At 43.2% G+C, this 6131-nt stretch overlaps 1 protein-coding gene across 2 annotated transcripts in view; it reads left to right on the top strand.

Annotated features, from left to right (window-relative positions):
* Window positions 1-6131, top strand: part of LOC109290847 (ankyrin repeat and fibronectin type-III domain-containing protein 1-like) — a 680006-nt gene that overhangs the window by 96824 nt on the left and 577051 nt on the right. The window contains exon 1 of one of the 2 annotated variants that reach the window (XM_019507655.1): window positions 2583-2720. The exons of the other annotated variant lie outside the window; for it this stretch is intronic. The gene's annotated coding sequence lies outside the window, so the exon portion shown is untranslated. Of the gene's footprint in view, window positions 1-2582; window positions 2721-6131 lie in introns of those variants that run through there. 2 annotated transcript variants of the gene reach the window in all.

The following is a 6131-nucleotide window of genomic DNA, read 5'->3' as shown; positions in this document are numbered from 1 at the left end:
ATGTGGCCTCACCAGTGCCAAATAGAAAGGAATAATTGCTTCCCTCGATCTGCAAGCAGTGCTCCTACTAATGCAGCCCACTTAGTATGCCTTTAGCTTTCTTGGCAACAAGGGCACACTGTTGGCTCATATTCAGCTTATTGTCCACTGTAACCCCCAGGTCCTTTTCTGCAGAGCTGCTGCGTAGCCATTCGATCCCCAGCCTATAGTGGTGCATAGGATTGTTTTGTCACAAATGCAGGACTTTACACTTGTCCTCATGAACCTCATGGCACTTGTCCTTATTTGGCCCAATCCTCCAATTTGTCTAGGTCTCTCTGAATTTTAGCCCTACCCTCTAATGTATATACTTCTTCCCCCCCAGTTTGGTGTCATCTGCAAACTTGCTGAAGGTGCACTTCATCCCATCTTCCATGTTATTGATGAAGACATTGAACAAAAGTGGCCCCAGGACCAATCCCCTGGGACACTTCACTTGTTACCAACTGTCAGCTAGACATCGAGCCATTGATTACTACCCTTTGAGCTGGATGCTTCAGCTAGTTTTCTATCCACCTTTACAGTCCATTCATCCAACCTCTACTGCTTTTGCTTGCTTGCAAGGATGTTGTGGGAGACTATCAAAACTCTTGCTAAAGTCTAGCTATATCATATTTACTGCTCAAAACGGACAGGGATTCTAACTGAACCCCAAATAATTTTTTTAATAAGTGTTCTGTATCTGCATCTCTGCACAGCTTCTGTAGTGATTGCATCTTGCAAAAAGGCTGGTACTGTATTTATATATCATGTTTTTGTGTTACTGTTCTTCTAACAAAGACATACAAGGCTGTTGTGGTAGCATTTATGTGCAATTTCAGTTCTGTCCTAGACTTCCTGTGTAAGCTTGACCAAGTCACTTGCCTTTTCTCTTTGTTTATAATGATCCTGAATTATCTCGTTGCATTGGGAGGTTGAATTAATTTATGCTGGTAAAATGCTTTGAGAAATCTTCCATCAGCCCATTGATTTCATAGGAGCTAGACAACTGGAATGCAGTACCTGTGCTTTATTTATATCTAAATCTGTATTTATCTCTACAACTTGTGGCATCTGATCAGGATTGACAGGAAAGAAAACCTAATGGGGAAATTTGGATGAAGGATGGTGGCTGCCCCATGCTGCTGTGGTATCTGTTGCTGTAGGCAGGTTGTGAGAGGGGGATTGCAAGAGTGAGTATCTGAGGGGTTAGAGCAGGGTGTAAGAGTTTGGGGACTGCAGGAGGGGAAAATGCTATTCTTCTCTCCCAAGTATCCTTCATTCCCAAGGCTTTATCTGAAACTTGTTCCTTTTGACAAATACAACTTAAGCTCTTCAAAGCTTGCTAGTTAGTTCTTTGCTTCTGCTTGACTCCCCATTCAGAAATTCCCTCTTTTTGCCACAGGGGGAGATGCTTAGACAAGCCTTTAATGTTCACAGTGCAAGTGTGATGCATTGATTCCAGAAGTAGCTGTAGTAGTTAACATGTTGACAGAGACCATTCTGAAGGAGGAGACATTTCCCTTTGACACCAAGCTGGTAAGAGAATGAAAATGGCATTTAAAGATGATCCTATGAAGGGAAAATATTATAGGGTGTTTTCTTTTTTTCATTATAGCGTTGAAAAATATCCTTTTTTAAAATAAGCTTATTTTTATTGGAAACTTCAGTCGTCTTTTTTGTGTGTGTGCTTTTTTCTGCATTACTAGTGGACTAGTGACCTTGCAAGGGACTAAAAATAGAACAATTAAGACAAAAGCCTTTTAAACAATGCAACTAAAGATTTAAGAGCAAAGCAGAACCCTTGTATTCACATGAAGAGTTATTCATCATAGTAGTTCCATTGACTTCAAGGAAACCATTTATGTGAGTTGACTGCTTCCCACCATGGCTGATAGTTTTACAATCTGCATATTAGATTTTTCTGGTCTTTTTCTGTTGCAGGCTATTTAGTCTCTAAGGAATGTTTTTTGGGAAAAGCTTTCTTCATTAAAAATCTGCCACCTCTGTTCTTTCACTCAAAAGTAAAGATGAGTGCTGCTTCATTTTTATTGTCCTCCACCAGATCTAGGAAAGAGAGATCTCATTGTTCCTGGTGTATTAAAATTTAAAAGCAAAAGGAAGAGGAAAAGATTTTTTGTAAAAATGAAATGATCTCCAAACTCATTCTAGCATTCTCTGTAATTAATATTGATATTAATAATAATATCAGTCTGAAAGAGCCTTGAAGGGGCCCACATGCCATTTTTTTTCCTCCGCAGGTCCCTTTAGGGTAAATTATGAAGCATCAGCAGCTACTTTTCAAACTTCATTTTCTGCCATATGATTTGTTCAAATAATTATTACCTTGGGTAATGACCTGACATTTTTGTCCAGCACTTAATGACGAGTCCCATTAGCTGCATCATAAAGAAGCATCACTCTAGCATCTTTCTCAGACCCCTTGAATAGAATCTGGAATATTTGCTTCTGCTTGCTTATCATACTTTCTTCCACAGTGTTTTCCAAGAGAACAAGTTTGGCCATATGTTTGCGAAGACTGTAGTTGAAACAGCTGGAGAGGGTCTCCAATCCACAGTCAGTCTGAAAGAAGATAAATGAAGGTTTGCGAGGGAATATATTTTCCTGTTACCTTGTGCATCAACAGAAAAGGATACAGGCAAAGTCCTGGTCAACAAGAAGAACATATTCTAAAATAAAAGGTATGACTGTGGAATAGTACGGGCAGCCTTTGTGTAGTACTTCTGTTGCCTTAATTGAGCAAATGCATCTTTTGCCAGGTCCCTTCTTTTGTTGTGCTTCTTCAAGGAAAACAAATCTGCCCTGGATAAATTCTTGGAGCTACAAAAAGTTTCACAGTGGAAATAGTAAGGTTCTCTTATCCCTGCTTCTCCCCATCTGAAATTTATAGTTCCATGACACTGAAAGACATGTAGCCTCTTTTTTCAGATGCACTGTTTTGTAATGCACAGAAAAATTGGTCATTTGAATGACACACACGAAAAAAACCTTAAAAGTAAATTATTGCCTTTTTCTTCTGATAACAATATTTTCCTTTAGTTACAGCTGTTATTCCTAACACAGCAAAAGCTTTCATATGAAGGCTTCACTGCTGCTAGCCTTTCTGTCCTAATCGTTTCTGTGTTTCTCCAGTGGTGGGACTTTGCTGAGAATAGCAGTGGTTTGAGCACTTATGGAGCCATGGTGGCTTCTGGTATTTTAATCCCTGTGGCATGTATTAAGTGCCTGGCTGGGTTAAACAGTAGTAGTTAAAATTCTTGTGTTCTGTTACTACTCTGGTGGAGCTATGAAGAGAAGTGGAAGGTCAAGTGAAGAGGTAGTATAGGGATCTAGTAGATTCCTACTTTCCTTTCTCTAGTACAGTGGGAATCACTGAAAATCTCTCCAGAGTTCAAAAGATAGGGATAGTCAGGCAATCAGAAGCAGCTCATATATTCCTAGATAAACTAGCACCTTATGCTTCTTTTCTACAAAAAAGCATCAGCCCACAGAGAGGATGGGAGTTTCAAGATCTTCAGTGTATGTGTAAACACGTAAGAATCTCTCTGAGTGCAGCATACTTCGGCAGTCGACGTCGGTCTATGGGGCTGTTACTATTGCAGCGTTGTAATTCCTGGAAGAGCTTGTTCCTTCTGTCTTTGAGGATTAGAGTCCCATGCTGGAGGCCAAGTCTCCCCTGCTTGTATGCTGTTCTGACTTCCTTGGGGTGATCTTACCCTCATTTACATTTTTATTTTCTCCCACTGTTTACAGTCAGTTATGTCTCATTAATGAGAGACTGGCAGATATTCTTCAAGAAAGGAAGACCCATCTTCAAGAGAGGAAGGAAGACCCAGGGAACTACAGACCAATCAGTCTGACATCCATTATGGGAAAGATCCTGGAAAAAATTATCAAGGGTTTCATCAGCAGCAGGCTAACGGAAGGCAACTTTGAGTGCCAGCCTACATGGCTTTGTTGCTGGAAGGTCTTGCCTGACCAACCTTGTCTCCTATGACCAGGTGATGCATTGCCTGGACAACAGAGACGAGGCTGATGTCATATCTGTGGATTTCAAGAAAGCTTTTGACTTGGTTTCCATGATGTTCTCATGGCTAAGCTGGAAAACTGCGGCCTCCACCATCTCATGGTCCTCTGGCTGGGGAACTGGCTGCGGCGTCATACCCAAAGAGTACTGGTTGATGGGAGCAAATCAACATGGCACGAGGTGACAAGTGGTGTCCCTCAAGGCTCAGTACTCGGGCCAGTACTCTTTAACATTTTCATTAACGATCTGGATTCAGGTGTCAGATGTGGACTGGTAAAGTTTGTATGCAGGAAGGCAGTCATACTGGAGAACAGGTTGGGAATACAGGCCAACCTGGACAGGCTTGTAAGGTGGGCAAACTAAAACCTGATGGCATTTAAAGCAGAGAGTGCAGTGTGCTCCACCTTGGGAGGAAAAACCAGCAACATACTTATAGGCTCGGCAGTGCTATGCTTGCTAGCACCATGACTGAAAGAGACTTGGGGGTCTTGATTGACCACAAGATGAACAAGAGCCACCAATGCGATGCTGTGGCCAGTAAAGCAAACCAAACTCTGGTGTGCATCTACTGATGCATCTCAAGCAAAACCAGGAAAGTCATCCTCCCACTCTGCTCGGCCTTAGTGAGGCTGCAGCTGGAGTACTGTCCAGTTTTGGGCCCTCCATTTCAGGAGAGACGTGGATAAACTTGAAAGAGTCCAGAGGAGAGCCACCTGCATGATCAAAGGCCAGGAGAGCAAGTCTTACAAGGAGAGGTTGAGGGACATGGACTCTTCAGCCTGGAGAAGAGAAGGCTTAGGGGGGACTTGGTGGCAGCCTATAAGTACAGAAGGGGGGTGCACCAGGATCTGGGAGAACAGTTGTTCACCAGGGTTCCCCAAGGGATAACAAGGTCTTATGGCCACAAACTTCTGGAGGCCGATTTAGACTGGACATAAGGAGAAATTTTTTTACAGTCTGAGTGCCCAGGGCCTGGAATAGACTCCCCCAAGGGGTGGTGCAAGCACCTACTCTGGACTCTTTCAGATGGTGTTTGGATGCTTATCTTGCAGGGGGTCATTTGACCCCAGCAGACTTCCTGTTTCTGGCAGAGGGCTGGCTGGAGTCGCTGATTTGCGAGGTCCCTTCCAGCCTATGAATCTATGAATGTAACTAATACATAGAGTGTTCTAATTCAGTATGTTAGTTTCTTTTTCAAGAAAGGAAGGAAAAAAGAAGTGTTTCTTTTTCAAGAAAGTGCACGCGCACTTTCCTCTTGATGTCCATTATTTTGGCTACCTTTGGTAAAGCACTTTATAATTGTCCTGGATGAAAGGCTGGTCTTTTGCATAAATCTAGTTAGAACTTTAGTAAGATAGCTAATCCATCGTTTCACTACTCCTTAATTTCAAGATTTCATAGACATTTGGGCTGGAAGGCACCCCAGAGGATCATCGAGTCCAGTCTCCTGCCCCAGAGGCAGGAAGTCAGCAGGGATCATAGGATCCCAGCAAGATAAGCATCCAAATGTGTCTTGAAGGCATTCAAAGTGGGTGCTTGAACAACCTCCGGCGGCAGTCTATTCCAAACCTTGGGGGCTTGGACAGTGAAGAAGTTCTTTCTTATGTCCAGCTTGAATCGGTTGCAGTGGAGTTTGTGACCGTTCGATCTTGTCATCCCTTGGGGAACTCTGGTGAACATATGTTCCCCCAAATCCTGATGAGCACCCCTGATAAAACTTATAGGTGGCCACCAGATCACCCCTGGGCCTGCACTTTTCCAGGCTGAAGAGCCCCATGGCTCTCAGCCTCTCATTGTAAGGTCTGTTTTCCTGCCCTCTGATCATGTGCGTGGCTCTCCCCTGCATCCTCTCAAGCTTCTCCACATCCTTTTTGAATTGTGGAGCCCAAAACTGGACGCAGTACTCCAGCTGTGGCCTCACCAAAGCCGAATACAACAGGAGAATGACGTCCCTGGATTTGCTTGAGAAGCATCTATGCATGCAAGCCAGTGCTTTGCTCGCTTTACTAGCTGCAGCATCACATTGAAGGCTCATGTTCATCTTGGGGTCAATCATGACCCCCAA

The sequence above is a fragment of the Gavialis gangeticus genome, unplaced genomic scaffold (genome assembly GCF_001723915.1).
Source record: "Gavialis gangeticus isolate Ggan-Ray unplaced genomic scaffold, GavGan_comp1, whole genome shotgun sequence".
NCBI lineage: Eukaryota > Metazoa > Chordata > Crocodylia > Gavialidae > Gavialis > Gavialis gangeticus.
This window is presented reverse-complemented; position numbering and strand designations above follow the sequence as displayed.